Source organism: Giraffa tippelskirchi, chromosome 11 (genome assembly GCF_054371585.1).
Source record: "Giraffa tippelskirchi isolate mGirTip1 chromosome 11, T2T-mGirTip1v1.2.pri, whole genome shotgun sequence".
NCBI lineage: Eukaryota > Metazoa > Chordata > Mammalia > Artiodactyla > Giraffidae > Giraffa > Giraffa tippelskirchi.
The window spans coordinates 94431371-94457404 of NC_137285.1; the positions used below are offsets into that span (position 1 = coordinate 94431371).

Genomic DNA, 26034 nt, shown 5'->3' on the forward strand with positions numbered 1-26034 from the left:
TTTAGGTCTTTAATCCATTTGAGTTTATTTTTATGTATGATCTTAGGAAGCATTCTAATTTCATTCATTTACATGTGGCTCTCCAGTTTTCCCAGCAGCTTTTACAGAAGAGGCTATCTTTTCTCCATTGTATATTCTTGCCTCCTTTGTCAAAGATAAGGTGGCTGTATGTGTGTGGGTATATCTCTGGGCTTTCTATCTTATTCTATTGATCTATATTTCTGTTTTTACTTTTTTGTCAGTACCATACCATCTTTATTACTGTAGCTTTGTAGTATAGTCTGAAGTCAGGGAGATTGACTCCTCCAGCTTCATTTTTCTTTCTCAAGATTGCTTTGGCTATTTTGGGGTCTTTTGTGTTTCCATAAGTATTGTAAAATTTTTCACTCCAGTTCTGTGAAAAATGCCTTTGGTAATTGATAGGGATTGCATTGAATCTGTAAATTGCTTTGAGTAGTATAGTCATTTTCACAATATTGATCCTTCCAATCCAAGAACATGATACATCTCTCCATCTGTTTGTGTCATCTTTGATTTCTTTTATCAGTGTCTTATAGTTTTTTGAGTACAGTCTTTTGTCTCCATGGGTAGGTTTATTCTTAGGTTTTTTTCTTTCTGTTGCAGTGGTGAATGGGATTGTTTCCTTAATTTCTCTTTCTAATTTCTTATTGTTAGTGTATAGAAATGCAAGGAATTTCTGTGCATTGATTTTGTATCCTGCCACTTTCATTCATTGATTAGCTCCAGTAATTTTCTGAAGGTATCTTTAGGGTTTTCTATGTACAGTATCATGTCATCTGCAAACAGTGAGAATTTTACTTCCTTTCCAATCTGGATTCCTTTTATTTCTTTTTCTTCTGTGATTGCCATGGCTATGACTTCCAAAACTATGTTGAATAATAGTGGCAAGACTGGGCACCCTTGAAATGATTTCTTATTAATTTTGATCTCCACATATTTTGGTGTAGTATTTTTTATTTTTTTATTGAGGTATAGTTAATTTACAATCTTGTGTTAGTTTCAGATATGCAATAAAGTGATTCAGATTAGGTGGACTAAACTGAAGTTTAGTATTTATTTTATTATTCCAGCAGCTGATGTTTATTAACTCTGAGGTTCAAAATTGCTATTCCAGGTTCTATGTCTCGAAAAAGAGGTCACAGAATGCATTCTGAAGCATTTCCCACAAAAGTTCCTCTAAAGTTATGGTGTGACTGACTGAATAAATGCACAAATGGAGCACTATTTGGCTGATGAAAATCTTGCTTATTTGTGGCTCTTATACCTTGAGCTGCTCCTCAGATTTACACAACTGTTAAATGTGAGTAATCATTTCTACCATTTTTCTTTATGATGGGAGAAATCTGTTACTGAACAATCCCATTTTGATAGGTAGAATTCAGAATTTCGTTGCTAAGAAAGGCCTTAGAAAACTGTTTCAACCATTTGCTTTTACAGATGAAAATCCTGAGGCCAGAAGTTATAAGACTTGTCTAAGGTGTTCTGTCACATAGGAAAAAGCTTTTGTTTTGCCTGTGTTGGTGATTTTTGTTACTGTTTGCTATTGTGAGTATTTTATCAGGTTTTCTCTGATTGTAGCACATCCAGGGACTTCAAGCATTTGGTTTAGTTTAAGTCACTCCAAACCCGGTGCCCATCTCCATGATTTAGCTGGCCATGGAGGGCAAGTGTCTTGCCATTCATATGGTTCACTGAACCCAGGGTAGGTAAGGTGTGACCAGGGAAGATGGAGGAAGACTCGAGGAACTGTGGGGGCCGCAGACTTGTTTTTTCTCTCTGGGCAGCAGCAGCAGGGAGTCTTCAAAAACTACTGATTTACTAAGACAGACAAAAGTGGCCCATGGCCAAGTGGGCATGCAGGTGCAGTGCTACCAAGGTCAGCAATATCGCTGTTCATAAAACATAAGGTATGAGGCCGTGAGAGAGTGGGGAAGGAGAGCCTGACTGACGCTGGGTTGTCAGTTAATGTCTCCATAGCAAGGCACGTTAATAAAACACAATCTCTTGTAGAATATTAGCAAACTGATTAACTAGTCAGCTGTAGGGATATTCTGAGAACCAGATGGACATTTGACAGAATCATATCAAATTTTCATGGAGGTAATTAGTCTCGTCCACTTTGAGCCATTCGGTTATACAGTAGCAATTAAGCTCCAGCCTACAACATTAAAATACGATTAGCCCTTTGCTAATCATACAAAAGAAACGTCAAGATGAGTATGAGGGAGGAGCGAGAAGGTCTGAAGTATAAGGATTCATTTTCAGATTGTATGTTTTGTGTTCTAACCCCTGAGTGAGATGACAGAATCGCTTTGGTGAGACACATCAGCCATTCTTTTTGTTAATAAGAATGGGGAGTTCTGTATGTCATATCTTTGATTTCTGCCAAGGAATTTTTTAGAATATTATGTGCTATTTTGGTTCAGATACCAGTCAAAAAGGATTTTTCAAGCAACGCTGGCAAAGGTTGAAACAATTAGGACTGTTCAACTTGGCTTCCCTGGTGGCTCAGTTGGTAAAGAATCCACCTGCAATGCAGGACACGTGGGTTCGATCCCTGGGTTGGGAAGATCCCCTGGAGAAGGAAATGGCAACCCACTCCAGTATTCTTGCCTGGGAAATCCCTTGGCAGAGGAGCCTGGCGGTCTACAGTCCATGGTGTTGCAAGAGTCAGACACGACTTAGGTGACTAAACCACCACCACAAGCCTGAAGAAGAGCTAGCTGAAGGGCACCCCAGGGTGAGCTACTGCAGACAGAGCTTTTCTAGACAGGGCATTATTTTCTAGACATTCTTTACCTCCACTGAACACAGGACAGACAGAAACTAGATTAAATTTTAGTGGATACTGGGTTAAAAATTAATTACCATTTGTTGAAGACATGGAGAAGGAAATGGCAGCCCATTCCAGTATTCTTGCCTAGAGAATCCCACGGACAGAGGAGCCTGGTGGGCTGCTGTCCACAGAGTCGCACAAAGTTGGACACGACTGAAGCGACTTAGCATGCATGCATGCATTGAAGAAGGAAATGGCAACCCACTCCAGTGTTCTTTCCTGGAGAATCCCAGGGACGGAGGAGTCTGGAGGGCTGCCATTATGGGGTCGCAGAGAGTCGGACACAACTGAAGCGACTTAGCAGCAGCAGCAGCAACAGTTGAAGACAATACTATTCAGAACTCTTGGTTGAAAAGGAGAGAAACCCAAGTCAGACTTACTCAAGTAAAAAAATAATTTCTTATGTTTTTTAACTGACGAGATCATGGGTTTATGCACTTCGGGGAAGGCTTGATCTACATTCTCAGGTCTAAGGACTCAGTTTCTTCTCTTTTTATCTCCTAGCTGGCTTGTCCTTCTCTCTGCCTTTTCTTTTCCTTCCTTCCTTCCTCTCCCTTCCTTTCTTTCAAAATAGTTTGAGATGAAATTGACATAATGTTAATCATCTTTAAGTGAACAATTTTAGTACATTCACAGTGGTGTGCCTCTGTCTAGTTCCAAAACATTTCCATCACTCCAAAGTAAAAGCCTTACCGATTAAATGGTTTCCCTCTGTCTCCCTTCCACCCCCACCTAACCACCAATCTGTATTCTATCTCTGGGTATATCTATTCTGGCTATTTCATATGAATGGAAATATGTGACTTTTGTGCTTGGCTGATTTTACTTAGTATCATGATTTGGAGATTCATCCATATTGCAGTACATGCAAGTACTTCATTTTTTTATGGCTGAATAAAAATACCATTGTACGTATAGACCACAATTTATCTATTGATGCATTGATAAACATTCAGGCTATTTTCTGTCATTCTTTTTTTTTTGGTGGCCCATATGAGGCTATTTTCATACTCTGGCTATTGTTAATAGTGCTGCTATGAACATGTGTGTACATGTACTTGTTTGAATGCATGTTTTTAATTCTTTTGGGTACATACCTGGGAATGGTATTGCAGGATCATGTGGCAATTCTGTTTAGCTTTGTGAGAAAATGCCAAATTGTTTTCCACAGTGGATCAACCATTTCGCATTCCCACTAGCTATATGAAAAGGTCCAAATTTCTCCACATCCTCACCAATACTTCTTATCTCCTCCCTGCTCCCTCTTTTCGATTATAATCATCCAAGTGATTACCACCTGATTGTGGTTTTGATTTGTATTTCCCTAAAGACTAATGATGTTGAGTATCTTTTCATGTGCTTTTTGGCCATTTGTATATCTTATTTGGCGGAGAAGGCAATGGCACCCCACTCCAGTAGTCTTGCCTGGAAAAATCCCATGGACGGAGGAGCCTGGTAGGCTACAGTCCATGGGGTCGCTAAGAGTCGGACACGACTGAGCGACTTCACTTTCACTTTTCCCTTTCATGCACTGGAGAAGGAAATGGCAACCCACCCCAGTACTCTTGCCTGGAGAATCCCGGGGACGGCGGAGCCTGCTGGGCTGCCGTCTATGGGGTCGCACAGAGTCGGACACGACTGAAGCGACTTAGCATAGCATAGCATATCTTATTTGGAGGAACACCTGCTTTCTCTTACAGGCTTTTATCATGGTAGGTTGACTAATCAAATCATCTGCCTGGGATGAAGGGGTTTCCAGGAATGCAGTGCTTTAAGATTTATTATAAAATGAATAAAGTCTCAGCAAACTGAGACTTGTTGGTCACTGAAGTGCTGGGAAAGATGGCATGGAACCTTGGGCATATAGATTTTAGAGTTTAGGCATCAGAGCAATAGTATAATTATTCCTTAATCTCAGGAACAGCCATGGCCAATTCTGTTTGGCCGTTCTAATTGGCCTGACATGGAATAGAGGTCCATCCCTGGAGTCATGTGGCCAGGTAGATAAATTACTTTGACATATTTAAGCATGTGTTCATCCTTGAGTTGAAGGATTAGCTTCTTCTGAAAAATTGGAATGAAGTAGGGTTACTTCATGCAACTGGAGGGATGATTCTTCAAATACAGAGATGCCTGGCAGACATATATATGATCATTACAAGCATTAATATGCTTCAGCTATTGTGCTTGACACTTGAACATAGATTATTTCATTCAGTTCTTACAATATTCTAGGTAGATATTAGTACCCCAATATTAGACATGACAAAATTGAGCCTTAGGAAAGTTAAGTTACCATGCTTAAAGTCACATAAGCTAGAGAGAGAATTGCTTTTTTTTCTTATTGAGATAATATAATTGATATATAACACTGCACTAGTTCATTGTGGTATACTTAAAACTAATACAACATACCTATATATATATAATTTACATATGTATATATATATAGAAATGATTTTGGTTAATTTTTAATATAACACAGTATAAAGCAGAATTTTCAGACAGCAAGGAGAATTCAAGGAGAAAGAGATAGAAGAAGCGTCCTTCAGAGGACTTTGTATCAGTCAGAGTCCATTCAGGAAAATGAACCACACCAGTTATTTTAATAGAAATTTTAATGAAAGAGATATGTTAAGATATCTAAATAATGACAAAAGGAAACACTGAGAGACAAGAGGCTGGGGCCATTAAAATCTGGGAGAAGAGGCCCCAGACGGCCAGCCTGTTATCTCTGAGGTGGTGCACTAAGGCTGGTTCTGGGAGTGTGTGAAACATGTGAAATTGAAACCAGCTACTGCTGTAGGTACAGAAAGCAAAAAAGGAGGCAATCTTCCCCTCCTGCAGCCCTCCAACCCCTCTCTAGCACCCCATGTTGGCAGAGCCTAATACAGCACCAGCTGGCAAAGCAGAAATACCATTTACAGTTTCCCATCTCTAAGAGTGGAAAAAGTCAGTTTTCATTCCAGTCCCAAAGAAGGGCAAAAAAAAAAAAAAAAAAAGAACGTTCAAACTACCACACAACTGTGCTCATTTCACATGCTAGCAAGGTAATGCTCAAAATCCTTCAAGCTAGGATTCAACAGTACATGAACTGAGAAATTCCAGATGTACAAGCTGGATTTAGAAAAGGCAGAGGGACCAGAGATCAAATTGTCAACATCTTTTGGATCAGAGAAAAAGCAAGGTAATTCCAAAAAAACAATCTACTTCTGCTTCATTGACTATGCTAATGCCTTTGACTCTGTGGATCACAACAACCCATGGAAAATTTTTCAAGAGATAGGAATACCAGACCACCTTACCTGCCTCCTGAGAAACCTATATGGAGGTCAAGAAGCAACAGTTAGAACTGGACGTGAAACAAATGACTGGTTCCTAACTGCGAAAGGAGTACATCAAGGCTGTATATTGTCACCCTGCTTATTTTACTTATATGCAGAGCACATCATGCAAAATGCCAGGCTGGATGAAGTTCAAGCTGGAATCAGGATTGCTGGGAGAAACATGAATAATCTCAGATATGCGGATGACATTATCCTTATGGCAGAAAGCAAAAAGGAACTAAAGAGCTTCTTGATGAAGGTGAAAGAGAAGAGTGAAAAAGCTGTCTTAAAACTCAACATTCAAAAAATTAAGATCATGGCATCCAGTCCCATCACTTCATGGCAAATAGATGGGGAAACAATGGAAACAGTGACAGAATTTCTTTTATTGGGCTCCAAAATTACTGTGGATGTGGACTGCCATCATGAAATTAAAAGATGCTTGGTCCTTGGAAGAAAAGCTATGACCAACCTAGACAGCATATTAAAAAGCAGAGACACTGCTTTGCCAGCAAAGGTCCATATAGTCAAAGTTATGGTTTTTCCCTGTAGTCATCTATGGATATGAGAGTTGGACCATAAAGAAGGCTGAGTGCTGAAAATTTATGCTTTCGAACTGTGGTGTTGGAGAAGACTCTTGAGAGTCCCTTGGACTGTAAGGAGATCAAACCAGTCCATCCTAAAAGAAATCAACCCTGAATATTCATTGGAAGGACTGATGCTGAAGCTGAAACTCCAATACTTTGGCCACCTGATATGAAGAACTGACTCACTGGAAAAGACCCTGACACTGGGAAAGTTTGAAGGCAGAAAGAGAAGGTGATGATAGATGATGAGATGGTAGGATGGCATCATTGACTCAATCAGCGTAAGTTTGAGCAAGCTCTGGGAGATGATGAAGGACAGGGAATCCTGGTGTGCTGCAGTCCATGGGGTCACAAAGAGTAGGACATGATTTAGTGACTGAACAAACAAAAAGTCTCCAGGATCACAAAACAGATTATAGCAGAGTTGAGAGAAAACAGCTTAATTTAACACTGTTTTAAAAAAGGAAAATTCAGAGTTACAGTGAAACTGTTCCTATATCAAACTAGAAACATGGTTGAATTGTTTAATAAATCAGAGGTTTTTATTTTCTGAATTTATGTTTACCTTTATAGATTTGAGAAATTAACATAATTAAACTCTGCCTTCCTCTGTGCAGGTGATTACCAGGCCTCTCCCTAGTCCTACCTCGTATAACATCATGCTTGAAACTTTCAGACTTTCTCAAATTTGTTTCCACTCTGTAATTTATCCATTGAAGTTTTGCTTGAAGCTGATGTGGAAAGATCAAAACTTTGAAATCAGAAATGTATGAATTCAGTCTTGCCTCTGCCACTTTGCTTGTGAATTAACATTGGGTGAGTTAGTCTTAATTTTCTCATCTTTTAAATAAATGAACAATGGATAATGCATATATATATCATAGGGTTTTTATAAAATTTATATGAAATAATGTGTAAAAAAAAACTTGACAAGCTGTCTGGTACAGAAGTGGTGTTTACTTAATAAAAACAAATTCCTCTTCTTTTTACTCATCTCCTCTAGTTGAGAGCAAACTATGAGTTTCAGACAGATCATCTCCCTGAGTGCAGAATCTCACTTTTCCAGCAGCAACAAAAACTAGACAGGCATTTGTGTCCTCTCTGTTATAGCTCCCCCAAATAACCCACTGGTCTAAGTGTCAGTATGATTGTTTGCTACTGTCATCATTGCCAAGACAAGTTTCCTACTTTCTCCTTCCAACTAGAATGCCATCTTTGGGCTCCCTGCTATGGAGAAATTCTCTGACTCCAAGACTGGTTGTTGCCTTCTCCATGTTCCCCTGAACTGCCCTAAGATTTCTTTATTGAGAATTGAGGGCAAAGACCCATCTTCAAAAGAGGCAAGGTGGACTTTGGTGAATTATTGTGCATTGTAAGCTTGTACTTCCAAGGTTTGAGAGATGGTATTTCTCAACTACCATAAGTGTTCCCTCCTTGGAAAGTACAGGCAAGCAGTGATGCTGGCAGAAGTCCCAAGAATTCCTTGGGCCACTTTATAATGAAATTATAACTGGATAAATAGTCACAGGTGTGTAGAAGGCTGGGATGCTCTAGAGGTTAACAGAGAGACAGAGGTGATTGCTTTATTTTCAGGAAATTAAGAATCGGGTCATAATTTGCGTTTACCTCATCAGAGAGTATGTGGAGAAGGCAATGGCAGCCCACTCCAGTACTTTTGCCTGGAAAATCCCATGGACGGAGGAGCCTGGTCGGCTGCAGTCCATGGGGTCACTACGAGTCGGACACGACTGAGCGACTTCCCTTTCACTTTTCACTTTGATGCGTTGGAGAAGGAAAGGGCAACCCACTCCAGTGTTCTTGCCTGGAGAATCCCAGGGACGGGGGAGCCTGGTGGGCTGCCATCTATGGGGTCGCACAGATTCAGACACGACTGAAGCGACTTAGCAGCAGCAGCAGCAGAGAGTATAAACTTACTAAGCATCTCCTGTCCCCTCTTCGCCTTTTATTGAACCAGAGATGATTTGCCGTGAGTCTCCTGAGAGTTTTCATGAATGCAGTTTGTGAGGGGGACTTTGCTCTCTGAGGACCCCCTGGTGAGAAAGTTTTAACACATGTTGTTACCACGGCTTTTCCAGTTGAAAAACATCATCGAGCTCAATGTTTTTGGCTTCAGTGTGCTCACAGGCCTCTTTGCACATGGGAGTTAATAACATGTCAAAACTCAAATTTAAAAACAAAATCATCTTTGAGTCACATGAGGGTATAAAAGCAGGGTAACACTCCAGTTTTCTTCTTTTTAAACAATCTGTTTCCTTTTTTTTTCTGTTTCTTCTCAACTTCTTTTATCCTTTCTTTGAATCAAGCTGCTTCTTGACTGCAAATTCACTATGCTGTTTTTCAGCCTGGATTGAATTTTTACAGCAAGTCATAAACCCTTGGAAATAGGATTTATAATGGAAACGCTGATATAGGCCTAGCTAGCGTGGCCAGAGAGGTGTTCAAATAATACTGGAGAGTAATATTCTTCAAATCTAATACTCTATAGATTTTTCTCCTGCTGTGATTTAAACTGACCCAATTCTTTCTCTGACTTCTTCGGTGCCAACGCCTGTGTCCTGCCATGTCCCTGACTAGCACGTCTGGGTCACATTGATATGTGACAGAACATGACACAGTTAATTCCTGTAGGCTGAGACCATCTGGGCTGAATACATGACTGAGCCCCATTAAAGCCTTTATACAAAGTTTTAAAGTTCTGGTGGGGGTGCGAAAACCTACTTGTCTTTTGGGCATCCAAAAGCTAGCTGGACTTGGGGGAGGGGGAGTTCTGGAAGGAGCTGAGATCCCTGGAGTGAGGCAGGCTTGGGATGGAGGGGGACAGGCATGGCAAGCTGTGCTAGTCTAGGAGGCAGACCCTCATAGGAGGGAGAGTTTCCAGGTAAGCAGACAGGCTGCCCTGGCAGGTGTGCAGAACGGTGCTGGGGAGCCAGGAAGTATTCATAGAAATCCAAGCAGGTGGCTCCCTTAAGGGAAGTCTGGTGGCAGGTAGCCCAGTTTCAGTTCCTGGCCATGATTCCTAGGAATGGGGGGATAGTTGGAGTATAATTTAAACAAACAAGAAAAAACCCCATAGTCTTTGCCCTCAGTTCCTGGCACAGAGATTCCAAAACACTTGGAATTTCCTGAGTGATGGGAGTGTCTTTTGTTATCGATAAAAAGCCCCTTTGCCCATACCTGAGTTCCTGCTAGTGAGATGACTCAGGTGGCTCCTCAGACAGTTTCTAGGGAAAGGCTCGCTACCTACAGCAACTAGAATTGGCACTTTCAGCCCACTCTTCATTTTCTGAGGTGGTAAGGAGAGATGGGGGCTTCCCAGGTGGTGCTAGTTGCAAAGAACCCACCTGCCAATGCAGGAGACAAGAGACACGAGAGGCACAGGTTCAATCTCAGGGTCAGAAAGATCCCCTGGAGGAAGGCATGGCAACCCACTCCAGTATTCTTGCCTTGAGAATCCCATGGATAGGGGAGCCTGGTGGGCTACAGTCCACAGGGTCACAAAGAGTCAGACACGACTGAAGCGACTTAGCGAGCATGCATGCACACAAGAAGGGATGGAGATTAAGTTCAATCACCAATGTCTTAGCTAATCATGCCTATGAAAGGAAGACTTGATAAAAACTCCCGAAGAGCAAGTTTTGAGGAGATCCCAAGTTGACGATCACTTAACATGAGAGGAGGCTGGTGCACCCAGAGAGGCCATAGAAGCTCTGCACTCCGTCCAGCCCCACATCCTTCCCTGAGCTTCTCTTCTGTGTGACTGTCCTGAATGATAAGTATAGATTTTCCTGGGTACATGAGTAGATTTAGTGAGTTACGAAAACTTAGGGTGAGCCATGGGAACTCCCATGTTGATAATTGGCTGGGCAAAAGAGCAGATATCCTGGGGACCCCATTTACAGTTGGTGTCTTATAGCTGTGGGGTCTGTGCTAAATTCCATAGTTGGTTCATGAATTGAATTGAATCGTAGGACACTCAGTCAGAGAATATGAGAATTGGTTGTTGTTTGGAAAATGATGTAGGGATTGAGGGGAGTGAGGTATTGGCAAAAGCAAGGTAGGACCCAAATATCAGGAGGAGGGAGACCTGGAATAAATGCTACTTCTGCTTTTTACTTGATGTGGGGTGACTGACAAGAGAACCTCTCAATTTCTGTTTCCTCATCTGTAAAATGGGCATAACGACCTATTTGTTAATTGATTGCATTTTCTCTTTTTCATGATGAATATGTAGCCAATAAAAAATGTTTGTGAATGAATGAGTGAAGAACTCAGAGTAAATAGGTAATCTCTGCAGGGTCTTAAACTCAGGGAACAAAAGAGGAACTGAGCTATGCATCTGGGTACAAGGTTAGAGCTACAGAGAAGGGTGTCTTTGTCTCAAGTATAGACATGAAGCCCTCAAATCCCTTTTCCATCTTATGCCTGAGATCAGAATTGGGTCTAGTTTGTTTGAAACCTGCAAGTGAAGGTTGGAAGACCCACATTATGGGGAGAAGAAGGCTATAGAGGCTGGCACAGTGCAGCAGAAGAGGAGCAAGCACAGCCTCTATCCTCAAACTGCCTGGTTTCTAATCCTGGCTCTGCTAACTAGCTGTATGACAGACATCAGGTAAGTCAACCTCTCTGACTTTGTTTCATCATCTATAAAGTGAGGTTAAGGGCAGTTCTGACCTCATGGGTTCCTATGAGGGAAACTGTTGGTTCGAAAACTTGGGAGCTTCCTCGGTGAAATCTGAAACTGGCCTCGCATGTGAAGGGCAAGGAGAGACCAAGAAAGAGGCACATCTCTCCAGATTGGTAGGTGGAAGGTTTAATAAGCAAGGAACTTACATATGAGGCTCATCTTGGGCAACCAAAAGAGTAGTAGATTTCCACACCCCCACCAGAACATTAAAAATTTATATAGAGGGTTTAATGGGGTCTGGTCATATATTCAGCCCAGATGGTCTCAGCAAAATGTTAGTCTGTCTAGGCTGCACCCCTGAAACAGCTGTGGGAATGGTGGGCATAAGGTGTATTTAAGGAGGTATGTGGATGGGTGAGGAGACTCCACTGCCTGGGACCAGCTCACAGGTCACATCCTCTCCTGCAACAGCAAATGGAGACTGTATCAGGCACACCTCTGAAACATGGGACTTGATTAGTAAGTGTTACTAGGTGTTATCCTTGCTTTTGTTCTTTCTGAGAGAGTGAGTTCAGTAGTAAAGCAGGGGTGGGTGCTAAGGGGCACATCCTTAGCAGCTTCCAGAAAAACCAGAGTTCAGCAAGGAAGATGAAAAGAGCAGACATCTCTCTGCAGCAGCTCCAGTTCATCCCAGACTGAGTGGAAAAGTTAAAAGGTAGGGTCCGAGGCACCTACAAAAAGCTTGTATTGTTCATCATCTCTTGTCAGAACCTGGAAGCACAGTTTCTTTCTGCCATGGCTTTGTTTGTGTTCCACTGGGCCCTGACCCAGGTTAAAAGGCTGATGAAGGAGCCCTGAGCCTTGTGAACTCCCGTTTGAATGAGGTGTTGGGGTGGGTTACCACAACACCAGGGCGAACTGAGGATGGAAGAAGCATCTGCTTTGCTCGTCTCTCCGTGGGAGAGCCTCACAGACAGGAAAGAAAGGGGAAGAGCCAATTGCTTCAGCTCCAAAGATCTACACAGGTAGATGGTCAGATGTTGCGGTTTAGTCACTCAGTCCTGTCTGACTCTTTTGTGACCCCTGGACTGTAGCCCATGAGGCTTTTCTGTCCATGGGATTTCCCACGCAGAAACACTGGAGTGGGTTCCTATTTCTTCTCCAGGGGATCTTCCCAGCCCAGGGATCGAACCTGCATCTCCCATGTTGGCAGGCTGGTTCTTTACCACTGAGTCACCAGGGAGGCAGATGGACAGTAGATCAGTTTAACTCTACACACAGAGTCGCACCTCTCAGCCTTCAGGTGAAGAACCTGACGCCCAGAGAGAGGTGAGTTGCCTAAGGACACCTGGCTAATTAATGCTCACTTAATACAACTGGGAAAATTCACTTGCTGAATATAGTTGTTTTTATAAAAGCTTTTAATGAAAATTTTGCTGACATTGTTTTTGAACAAAATAGATCACAGGGGGTCTTCTGTGGATAGTGAACAGGCAATTGGTGGAGAGCAACAGGACATGCAGGTCCTTGGGAGCTCACTGGCCCCAGGGGATGAGGTAGAAGCTGGGGAAGCTCTTTCGAAGGAGGGGGTCTCAGGTACAGTTTGGGGCGGGGCTCACAGTGCCTCTGAGTGGGCTCCTTTCCTAATGTGGCCCTTTGCAGGATTCAGTGGAAAACTTCTTTTTTCCCTGCTAGTATTTGGCTCTTCTTTTGACTCTCTTTTAAAGCTTTAGGTAAGCAAGAGCAGCAGTTGGAGGCTGGGTATTTTTCTTCTTGTTTAGCCTGAAGGCTGTGTGCAGCTCTGGCAGTTAACCTTATAAATTAAAGCCTTTGAAGAACATGCCTGTTTTTGTCCAACTTGGCAAGTCTTAAGATTCAGTATTTTCCCACGGAGGCTTCATCAGTATAGTGAGAGAGACTGAGGGCCGAGAAACATTTTTCCGCTCCTCCTTGTGCTGATTTATTCTGGCGCATATGGCCTCCCAGGCTGTGCACTGCACAGCTCCAGGGTAATGATCCTAAGATGTGACTGAAGCCCAGTATGCAGTGCTGGCACACTCTGGGTCTACTGTCTCTGCGATGCTGCAGTTTTAGAAGCTCTGAGTTCACTAATAATAGAGCTTCTGCACTGGCCTCTGCTTCTTTTGGCTTCCCGGGTAGCTCAGTTAATAAAGAATCCACTTGCAATGCAGGAGACCCCGGTTCGATTCTTGGGTTGGGAAGTTCCCCTGGAGAAGGGATAGGCTACCCGCTCCAATATTCTTGGGCTTTTCTGGTGGCTTGCCCGGTAAAGAATCTGCTTGCAGTGCAGGAGACCTGGGTATGATACCTGGGTTGGGAAGATCCCCTGGAAGAAGGCACGGCAACCCACTCCAGTATTTTTGGCTGGAGAATCCCATGGACAGAAGAGCCTGGCAGGTTCTTGGTGTCTCAAAGAGTCAGGCACAACTGAGCAACTAAGCACAGAGCACAGAGATTCATTAACGACAGAACTGCTGCCCGGGTCTCGGCTGCTTTTGGCATTTTAGCTCCAGCTCTGTCACTCATGTGGGCTCATGGCGTGGGCTCATGGCATCTTCCTGCTTCTGTGCTCAGCTGCTTCAACTCTGACACTATCCCAGCTGTGACAGCCCTTTCTACTTCCCCCTCCCTCTTGGTATGCTTTAACCACAGGAGAGATAATTGTCCAGTTGGTCCCCAAGCACCCCTTCTTGGCTTTTCATCCTCCCGACATCACCCAACCCTGGATTGGGCCCCTACACCTGGAAACTGGGCTTGGGCACACAACCTCTTCTCTGTCTCCCTTCTGGAAGCTGAGAAAGGATGGCTTTTTCAAAAAGAACTTCTGTGGTATTTATGCTGGTGAGCCTTTAATAAAAGACGCAGGAATTCTACATAGCATTTTTTCCTAACATTTTCATAAATGGACAAAAGAAAAAGAAATTCAGAAATTAAGAGGACTAATTAGGTAAATTAAGGGGAAAGTTGTTTAGAAAATACTAGCTAAAAGAGACAACTAAAAAGGAACCTAAAGTTAAGTATTGAGCTTGCTCTGACAGGTCAGAGAGGAGATACCATGAATATGTACGTATAAGTGAAGGGAGAAAATTCATTTATTTGGAAAGCAAAATATTTCCTACAACTCAAGTGGCAAAAACAAAACAAAACAATAAAAAAAAAATCTAATGGGGTATATTTTGAAATATTTTAGTGTGATTTTTTTTCCCTCCTTTTTGACTTCCTCCTTACTCAGCTAGGGAATTCCCTGGTGGCTCAAATGGTAGAGTCTGCCTGTAATGCAGAAGACCTGGGTTCGATCCCGGGGTTGGGAAGATCCCTTGGAGAAGGAAATGGTAACTCACTCCAGTGTTCTTGCCTGGGAAATCCATGGACGGAGGAGCCAGGAAGGCTACAGTCCATGGGGTCGCAAAGAATTGGACACGACTGAGCGACTTCACTTTCACTTTTTCTTTTACTTAGCTAAGGATATCCATGTGCTTGCAGGTCTGTTAGGAATATTTAGTAAAGAATACAAAAGACTAGACATATAAAGTAGTATTCAACTCCTGTCATACAAAATAGAACACATTTAAACAATAGGCTTGAAAACCAGGCATTGTAGCATGATAAAAGTTTTCCTGAATTAATATAGGTCCCATCTAACTAGTTAAGACCTAAGCCTGTAGGATTCACATTACAGCATTCTCCTGCTATGTAGAGAAATCATCCTTATTTGAGAGAGAATTCAGATCATAGAGTTCTTTCAGTTCGTAGAAAAATATCTCTTTGTTTACAATGCATTATAGTTGCAAGTTTGGAAGGGAAGAATACATCTTACTATTTCTCACAGTATGGTACCCAGATCAACAGTATCAGCATCGTTTTGGGAACTTGTTAAACATGCAAATTCCTTGGTCCTACCTCAGACCAACTGAAAATAAACTAGGGATAGAGCCCAGGAATTTATTTTTCAAACAAACCCTCTGTACTATTCTTATGTACACTAAGATCTGAGAAGCAGTGATCTAGAAAAGTCTTCAGCACTTTCCAATCTAGGATGTTTGGGAGGACGGAGGAAAGAGACACAGCAACCGTGTATCCCTATTTTTCTCTTCTCTGAACAGGAGTGGGATATGGTTTAGAAGAGTGAGAGTAACACCGAGGAAGCAGGATGCTCTCACTCATGCTCCTTACCTGTAACTCTGTGTGGTGGCCACTCATTAGGCTGACCTAACCAGCTAGGATGTCACTAGACTTAGGAGAGTTTGGTGTTGCTGTGGTTAGGCAAAGGAACTTTGCATTTTTCAGTCTTTCTAAGCCTCCCATGAGTCCCCTGTGACATAGACAGGTCTCAGACTGAGCTGAGAATCCAGCTCACGGGTTTGTCCCCAGGAATGTCTGTCTTTACTGGGAGTGAAGGAACTTTGAACAAGGATTGCATGAGGGTTCTCCAGGTAAAGGTGATAGGAAGCACCGTCATATTTCAGGGTTCTCTAGAGAGCCCTGAGAAAGATCCATGCTTAACTATGATGACACAGGCCGCTTGTCAAACTGAGGGAAAATGACAGCAACTGTGGGGTGGACACAGAAGAGCACTCCAGGGTCCAAGAACAAGTCACCTTCTCTTTCCTTGTTACATGAGTTAATACATTCCCTTTTTACTCTAGTTAGTTCGAATCAGGTTTCTGTCACTTGCAATGGAACACTTCTGGAGAATATGCATTTCAAACTCGCTAGTGCAAAATTACTTCCCTGATTGGTAAAGAATTTGCCTGCAATGTAGGAGACCTGGGTTCAATCTCTGGGTTGGAAAGATCCCTTGGAGAAGAGAAAGGCTACCCACTCCAGTATTCTTGCCTGGAGAATTCCATGGACTGTTAGTCCATGTGGTCACAGAGTCAGATACGACTGAGCAACTTTCACTAGTGCAAAATGAAACTCATCTTTCCCAGTCTGGTTCTGCTCTTATTCCATTTCCATTAATGATACCACCATTGGTCCCATTATTTAGGCCAGATATCTGGGTTTCATCTTTGACTCTGTCATCTCCTTTCCGCTCTTCCTATTTTTCTCTTGAATCTGATCACTTTTATTTACTCTATCCCAGTTAGGCCACTATAGTCTCTCCCTTGGATCACTGAAATGGCTTCTTAACTAGTATCCCTGCCATCATCCCTGCCTCTTCCTTGCATTCTCTGCAATCCAGCAGGAATGATCTTTCTAAGATGAAATTTCATGATGCAATTCATTGGCCTCTGTTCCACTACCTGGCCTTTCTTAGGCATTGTGCATCTCTAAGACGCTTAATGCTGCTGCTAAGTCGCTTCAGTCGTGTCCGACTCTGGCAACCCCACAGACGGCAGCCCACCAGGCTCCCCCGTCCCTGGAATTCTCCAGGCAAGAACACTGGAGTGGGTTGCCATTTCCTTCTCCAAAGACTGTTAATGAGACACAATAATTCCTAATAAATTTGACCACAAGGTTTTTATTCATGAAATATTTCCTGGGGGTAATGTTCTGCTGCATACAATTTGGGAAACAATATTCTAGAAGAATTTAAGGGCAAGAATTACAAAATCTTGTCTCTACTATTAAAATACTCTAATTTGATTCTTATAGAATGTGCCATTTTAATAATCATGGTATGTGACACTTACTGAAATTTTATTTTAAGATAGGGAATACTAAATATTTAACATGTATTATCTTATGTAACCTCCCCAATTGCTCTGAGGTTGCTATTATTGTCTGCATTTTATAAATGAAGAATAGAAGCTTAAGTTAATTTGCTCAAATTCACATAGGTGATAAATGAGAGAATTGGTATTTGGAACTAGGATTTCTTGATTCTGAAGCATGTATGTTTAACTATTAGCCAGTATTTTTCAAATCATGTTTTATACACCCCTGGGGTTCTACACTTATACCTCAGAAGTAGCTGCAAAGGAAGGAACAGGGAGAGAAGGAGGTGAGGGGGAGACAAACTCTGAAATTGTTGGTCCCCGATGGCCATTTCAACCAGAGCATCTATGCCTTTATCGCTTTTATAACTGGGGGCTCTGTGGAAAACTTTTCTTGTGCAAATACTTGGAACATGTTGGAAACCACTGCATTACTTGATACTGATATTCAAAGGAAATTTTCTGTCAAGAATACTTTCCTCCCCAATTTTTTTTCTGATTCTCAAGTTTGCATTTCCATGAATACACATTTCCATGAATACACACACAAATGCTCCATGAAGGAGAATTTGACTGACACCCAGAATTAGCTCATTCAACTGGCATCATTGGTAGATTCTGTTTATGTACAGTTTCCTTAGCTGTCTTCTAAATTACATGAAATAGAGTAGGTGAGTATAACAGAATACTCCATCTAAGCTTGTCTGTTCCCTATCTCAGATATTAGAATTAGGGAATTGCAATTTTATGCAGTGAAAAGCTGGCATAGGATATTGAAGGATATTCAGGAGATTGGTCTGAGGAACTTGAAAAGTAAGACAAAAACAAAGCAAAACAAAGAAAGGAAATACAAACTAAATAGAAGAGTTTTCAAAGGGCAAGTTCCTTTATGTTCTCAGTAAAATTAGTTGGGAATTTGATTCCTCATAAAATCCCTTTTATCTCAGATATCTATCCTCAAGCTGCAGACTGGCTGGCATAGAGCTCTGCCATCTGGCTTGAATCCTTCTCTTCCTCTGCTTATTATCTTCACTTAGACACCATGTTGTTTCCTGTCAGTCAGGAACAATCTGCCTAAAGATGGATTTATGCACTGACTTCAGAGTTTTTTCCCCTTGAGGTAAACTTCCTGTACTTCTGGGGATTTCTACTTTATTTCAGTTTTCTGGCTTGGGACTCATTTCCCTAAACATGGTGGTTAATACCACTGGGCTTCAGTGAAGACTCAGATGTTCCTAGTTTAGGTCATCCTAGTAATTCCATAAGTTCTAAGGGATCTGTTCTCTACTAATATGCTTTTTAACTGAAGCTTCTGGAAATCCATTCTGATTGGTTATTATTTAAATGGTTGTTAATTCATGCTTCTAATGAATTAGATATGTTTGATTGGAGGAGTTTGAGTCCCCTTAATGAGGGGGAATTGTACAGTGGATTCAAATCTTAGGAAGAGCATGGTATTAGGTGATCTCCTAGGTGTTCTGGTCTACTCATTTCTATTGCAGCATGTTTGATCCACATAATTCTGTGGATTTATGCATTTCAAGGCAAGTAGGAGGGTTATCATTTGTATTCTTCAATTCATAGGCAGCACATTAAGGGAAGCTTAAGCACAGAATTAAGTAAAGCTATAAAGTATGGATTCAAGTTAGAGACAGATTAGGGGAGGATATGGGGAAGTAGTGGGTGGGAGGTGTATTGTCAGATTACCTCCTCCCATGTGCTTGTGCATGGACTTACTTATGTTACTGGGATGTCTTAACTATTTGGATATGCTCCAGAGATAAAAAGTATTGTTGGTGGAGAATTCTTTTTATTGTAGTCCTCTTCATTTAGATACTTTTATAAAAAAAAAAGTTGCTCAAAAGCCCTGAAGAGATCCTAGGACCAAATGTGTCTGATGAATGGTGGTTAGTTAATTAGTTCAGTCGCTCAGTCATGTCTGACTCTGCAACCCCACGGACTGCTGCATGCCAGGCTTCCCTGTCCCCCTGAAGCCTGCTCAAACTCATGTCCATCGAGTTGGTGATGGCATCCAACGATCTCACCTTCTGTCGTCCCCTTCTCCTCCCACCTTCAATCTTCCCCAGCATCAGTGTCTTTTCCAATGAATCAGCTCTTCGCATCAGGTGGCCAAAGTATCAGAATTTCAGCTTCAGCATCAGTCCTTCCAATGAATATTCAGGACTGATTTCCTTTAGGATGGACTGGTTTGATCTCCTTGCAGTCCAAGGGACTCTCAAGAGTCTTCTCCAATACTACAGTTCAAAAGCATCAATTCTTTGGCACTCTGCTTTCTTTGTGGTCCAACTCTCACATCCATACATGACTACTGCAAAAACTATAGCTTTCACTAGACAGACTTTGTCTGTGAAGTAATGTCTTTGCTTTTTAATATACTGTCTAGGTTCGTAATAGCTTTTCTTCCAAGGAGGAGGCATCTTTTAATTTCATGGCTGCAGTAACCATCTGCAGTGATTTTGGGGTGCAAGAAAATAAAGTCTGTCACTGTTTCCATTGTTTCCCCATCTATTTGCCATGAGGTGATGGGACTGGATGTCATGATCTTTGGTGTTTGAATGTTGAGTTTAAGCCAGATTTTCACTCTCCTCTTTTACTTTCATCAAGAAGTTCTTTAGTTCCTCCTCACTTTCTGCCATAGGGTGGTGTCATCTGCATATAGGAGGTTATTGATATTTCTCCTGGCAATCTTGATTCCAGCTTGGGCTTCATCCAGTCTGGCATTTCGCACAATGTACTCTGCATATAGGTTATATAAGCAAGGTGACAATTTATAGCCTTGGCTTACTCTGTTCCCAATTTGGAACCAGTCCATTGTTCCTTGTCTGGTTCTAACTGTTGCTTCTTGAACTGCATACAGATTTCTCAGGAGTCAGGTAAGACGGTCTGGTATTCCCATCCCTTGAAGATTTTTTCAGTTTGTTATGATCCACACAGTCAAAAGCTTTGGTGTGGTCAATAAAGCAGAAGTAGATATTTTTTCTGGAACTCTCTTGCTTTTTCTGTGATCCAACGAATGTTGGCAATATGATCTCTGGTTCCTCTGCCTTTTCTAAATCCAGCTTGAACATCTGGATGTTCTTGGTTCACGTACTGTTGAAGCCTAGCTTGTAGAATTTTGAGCATTACTTTGCTAGTGTGTGAGATGAGTGCAATTATGTGGTAGTTTGAATATTCTTTTTTATTGCCCTTCTTTGGGGTTGGAATGAAAACTGACTTTTTCCAGTCCTGCTGCCACTGCTGAGTTTTCCAAATTTGCTGGCATATTGAGTGCGGTGAATAGTGATAGCATCTGTAATCTTGGTGTCTTTTTTGGCTAAAATAAAATTGGAGACTGTCAGATACTCAATAGCAAGACACACAATTAATCAAACTTAGCACCCATTTTCCTCAGGGACTCCTAAATCCTAAATCTCAGCCTTGCAAAAGTTACTGCAAAGATCATAAGGGATAAAAATGGTCATTTAAAAACTCATGGAAGGACATTAATTTAAATTATGATAATATGACCTATTAAAGAGATGCACTCTGGTCTTCCATCACACCACACTAATATAAATCAGTTTTTGTAGTCTTTTGGGAAGAAAATGGAAGTTATTACACTAGTGGTCAGAAATTAAAAATAAGTGAAACTAGCTACAACATATTTTTTCTCTCTAACGGTTTTTACACAGGGAGTGGTGATCTCTGCTGTTTTCTTAGGCTTCCAGCACTTTTTAAATCCAAGCTCTATATGTGGGTAGAAAATAATCAAAATCATCACAAATTTAGAGATAAAAGCAGATTTCTGCCCACATCAGGAGGACAGGACAGGTGTTCACACTGTAGGAGAAACTGTACATAAAATTAGTAGCATCTGTGCCAATTAAAGCTAATGATTAGAGCTAGACAAACACTATGCACGAAAACTCAAATCTACCAACACCCAAGCCATCCTTTTACCTACAACACCAATTACAAAGGAATGTAGTCCCCATAAGAACCTCTCTCATACTGTCTTTAAGTTCAATAGGCAACCAAAGTCTGTTGTGTTAAGTGGGAGGCCTTATAATCTGGATTGGAGTACCTTTATTCAGCATGCCAAATAAAATTTTAAAATGTTGAAGATTTGGGTTGAGTTTGAATCAAAAATATATTTAAGATGGGGATAGACACTGGAGAAGGAATACTTATCCCAAGGTACTAAGATCACAGATACAATGTCTTGGAAATAATCTATGACTTCATTTAGATATAGTTAGTATCTCAAGGAGTCTTGACTAATTGTATACATGCACACATGTTTTGTTCCTAATTGTTCTGGTCAGCTGAACTACGTTGAACTTACTTTTTATTCACTCATCATTCATTCTGCAAATATTTTATTGAGAACTTATTATACGTCAAGCACTGTTTTAGGTACTAGGCATATAGTGATAAAATAAAGCAAAATCCTTGCTGTTATGGATTTTACACTCTTCTAGATAATAATTCCCTTTATTGTAGTCTGATTCTATACTTCTTCAGATACTTTCATGTATTTAAAAGCCACTATGATCTACTAAGGATGCCTTTGTTTTATACAGTAAACTCTCTATATTGCTCTTAATGCTAGGTACAATGTGTAAAGTCAGTACAAGCACAGATAGAGATATAGAGATACATTTTTGGCTTTGGAATGTAGGCAATAGGGAAAGCAGCTAGGACAAAGAAACTGGTGTAGGATAAGCAGGACCAAAAAAAAAAAAAAAAAAAGTAGACAAAAAGCACAAGATAACAGAATAGCAGTGTTTTAGGGTGAGTGCCATGAACTGGTAGCTGGAATCAAGTGAGAAATGTAGAGTTGGATGGAGGGTAGACTTGATACTAAATGTCCATTAAGGAATTCCTAAGTCAAAGTCAGGTAGAGAAACTGGTGGAAAGGCATAAATAACAAATGAAACTGAGGTGTGTGTGTCAGACTCATGTGCAAGCAAACACCAGGGTATGGATCAAGATCAACTTCACTGGGAAAATAGTCAGAAATTAGTAGACACTGAAGGAGAAGAGCAAAGCCAATGAGAGGCCAGAGGTAAATGGATTGAATGGGCTGTATCTGGGGTTGGGAATCAGGTGGTCCAGGCAAGTAAGATGAGGTTTACTTGCCAGCAATATGTATAGCAGGAGATTTGAAAACCTGACTTGGAACTAGCATGTGCTGATGCAAACTGAGTGAGTATTGAGTTGGAGAAATCTGAAGCAAAGAGAGAAAATTTTGAAGTGGAAATGAAGGTAGACATCTGGGTCTGAATCTTGTCAGGAAGTTCAAGGGCCTCTTAGCAGGAGGAATAGGCTTGTTTGAGGAAAGCTGGCATATTGGCTGTCTTAAGGTTGGAAAATCTTTGTTGAGAATAGAAGGTTGACAAACAAGAACTTTTTTGGTGGGGGGAGTATCTTAGAGCATATGGGGTCCCCCTCACTGGGGGAAAGTCCCTGAGAAAAGATGCTAACATATGTGAACACTGAAGTCTCAGTCTATATTAAAGACATTGCATATATAAATAATAACAGTGAATATTTTAAATACAGAGCTTGCTGCTTCTACTTTGTTCCTGTTCTCCACATAGCAGGGAAAAATTATTGTTTTAAAATGCAAGTCCAGATTGAAGCTTCTGGAGTGCTGGTATGAGGAGTTTAATGGACTCTTTCACTAGCAAAATAATTATTTAACTGGTGAAAATTATCTATCTATCTATCTATCTATCTATCTATCTATAGTTAAAGCCTCTAGAAATTGTCTTTAGGACATATAATAAATGGAGAATATTTATTCAAGAAAATCTACCAAATCTCAGTAAAAACAGTAAGTGTGTGGCATTTGAACCAGTACACCTATTTCCCCCTCTCTCCGGTCCCATGCAACAGAAGCTGTAATGTGGGCATTTCACTTTGAGCAGGTACAGGCAAGAAGAAGGGGGCTTTCTTTCACCTCAGCTAGTAGGGCTACTATTTCATTCCATTAGGTTTAGTGTCTCTTACCTACCTTCCACTCTCCCAGCTTGTATCACAAAAACACTATTCAAGGCAGGTACAGCTGAGAGAAGGCTTCCCTGGTGGCTCATATGGTAAAGAACCCACATGCAATGCAGGAGAGCCAGGTTCCATCCCTAGGTTGGGAAGATCCCTTGGAGAAGGGAATGGCTACCCACTCCAGTATTCTTACTAGAGAATCCCATGAACAAAGAAGTCTGGCGGGCTACAGTCCATGGGATAGCAAAGAGTCAAATACAACTGAGCGACTTAAGTACACACACACACACACACACACACACACACACACACACACACACACACTCCTGAGAGAATTGGTGCTCCTTTCCCTCATATAGCTCCTATTTGTATGGAAAGGGCTGTGGCTGCCTCTAGCTCCAGTGAAGTGATGCCAAGTTTCTTCCCAGGGAAAGAGACAGGCTTTAAGGACAGAGAGGCCCACAACTCTGCCTGAGTGGACTGAATTTATTTTAACAGGGTATGGAGAAGTTCATGCCTGGGTTTTTGCTGAAACAGATATCAAGGTGGTAAGCAATTAAGGGGGTCAAGTAGTTCCATGATTGCAAGTAGTAGATAAAGAGATAAACAAGGAGAGCCCTCCTGGTCACTCTTATCCCTGGGGATCCAGAAGGCTGTACATACGTGCTTGTACCTGCTCAGGAACAATCAAAGCTGAATGTGGGGCAGACTAGAAAACATGACCTAAGCCATATACAGATCCATCAGCAAAGTGTGGAATCCTTACTGGCTTGAGAGAATGACTAAACACTACTCTGATCCTACGAAACCAAGCTTCACAATAAAGTTACATTTTCTCTTGGTGGTCTGGAAGACTGTATGCATGCACAAGACTGCCCTCTCAGGAGTGAATGGTGACAGAAACTGAGCTGCTAGGCTTGGCTGAACATGGGACAAAATTACAAACTTCCTGAACTATGAAGCAGCCTCTTAGCTACATACATACGTAATGTAAGAGTGTATATCTAACTTGCTACAGAGGCTTATGCACAACTTTTAATCAAATGTGGTTCACACAGACCTAAGGGTGATGCCTAGATGCCAAGAGGTAGTAAAAAAGCAAGGAAAAATTCTAGTAGGGACACCAGAGGCTGCATACTATGGGGGAAATGGGCTTCAAATATTAGTTCAGAGAAGTCACTAAAAAAATAAACAAATGATGAAACAAATTTACTTCTCAAACATTTCCCAGAGAGAGGGAAGGATCAGTACTGAGTTGCTATAATATATTCATCTAAAATGTACAATTTTCAACAAAAGATGAGATATACAAACAAACAAACCTTAGGAAAGTGTGATACATACACAGGGGACAAAAACATACAACATAAACTATCTTTGAGGGGACCAGACTCAGCCAACAGAGGCTAAGTAAATACGTTCAAAGAACTAAATGAAACCATGTTTAAAGATTTACAGGAAGGTACGATAACAATGACTCATAAAAAAGTGTAAAAGAAGATAGATATTATTTAAAAAACCCAAATGTAAATTATGGTGTTGAAAAGTACAATAAATTAAAGGAAATATTCATTAGTGAAACTCAATTGTAGATTTGAGTGGCAAAAGAAAAAAATCGGAGAACTTGAAAACTAATAAATAAAGGTTATATGATCTGAAGAACAGGAAGTAAAAAGAATAAAGAAAAATGAACAGTCTCAGAGCAATGTGAATCACCATTTAATGCACCAAAATATAAGTAATGGTAGTACTGGAAGGAGAGGAGAGAAAAGTACAGAAAAAATAAAATATTCAAAGAAATGACTGAAAACTTTCCAATTTAGTAAAAAACACTAATACACACATCTAAACAGCTGAACAAACTATTAACATGTTAAACTTAAAGGGATCCATACTCAGAATCATCATAGTCAAAATGTTGAAAGCCCAAGATAAAGAGAAAATCTTGAAAAGAGCAAGAGAAAAATGACTCATCACAGTAAGAATAACAGCCTCAGAAACCCCAGAAACAGGATAATGTGACTCCTCTAGTGGCTTCCCACCTCAAAATAAAATGTTTAAATCAGCAAGTGCCCCTCATTCGCTAATCTCATGCCATCCTTCCCTGAAAATGCCTTTACTTTATCCCACATCTTGATCTTAGTTTGGATAGGTATAGAATTCTTGGTTGTAAATAATTTTTCCTCAGAGTTTGAAACTCTGCTCTATTTTCCCTTTGGGAACTTGAAGAATACTGAATATTTCTCTTCAGCCTCAGCTCTGATATGTCGTAAAAATGTATCTCTGTGGATTACTTTTCTCTCATTGTGTTGGACACTCACTGGGCCCTTTTGACTTGTAAATTCTCATGTGTGCATGTGCATGCACGAGGGTTTGATTTTTCTTCCACCACCTCTCATGTGTTAAGTTTCATTTGTTCTGTCTTAAGATGTTTTCCTGTTCTCTGCCAAAGTCTAGGAGGAACTTTCTGCAACCTCAAGTACACCAGTCTATTCTCTTGATCATCACTTGGCACACAACTGTGCCTAATAAACATTTATCAATTGTCAAAATGAAACTAGTTATTAGGAGTGACTAACAAGATGAACTGAAATGTGATGGGCTATACATACATCAAGCGCTTCCCTAGTGGCTCAGGAGTATAAGAATCCTCCTGCAATGCAGGAGACAAAAGAGATGAGGGTTCGAACCCTGGGTCAGGAAGATCTTCTAGAGGAGGGCATGGCAACCCACTCTAGTACTCTTGCCAAGAAAATCCCAGGGACAGAAGAGCCTGGAGGGCTATGGTCTAAGGGGCTGTAAAGAGTCAGACAAAACTGCAGCGACTGAGCACAGTGCACACAGCACATACATACATCTCTGCTCTAGGCTTGGTGGCCCTGCAACTCCTCCTTCTGTCCTCTTTATCTTGTTGGCCTCTGTGGGTTCCTGA

The 26034-nt window shown here is 41.2% G+C and overlaps 1 long non-coding RNA gene across 2 annotated transcripts in view; it reads left to right on the forward strand.

The window, feature by feature from the left end:
- Positions 1-26034, forward strand: part of LOC145525436 (uncharacterized) — a 227325-nt gene that overhangs the window by 30941 nt on the left and 170350 nt on the right. The window contains exons 8-9 of one of the 2 annotated variants that reach the window (XR_014068209.1): positions 1136-1321; positions 7388-7586. This is a non-coding gene — a long non-coding RNA (uncharacterized LOC145525436). Of the gene's footprint in view, positions 1-1135; positions 3598-7387; positions 7587-26034 lie in introns of those variants that run through there. The other variant, XR_014068208.1, reaches the window with a different exon arrangement.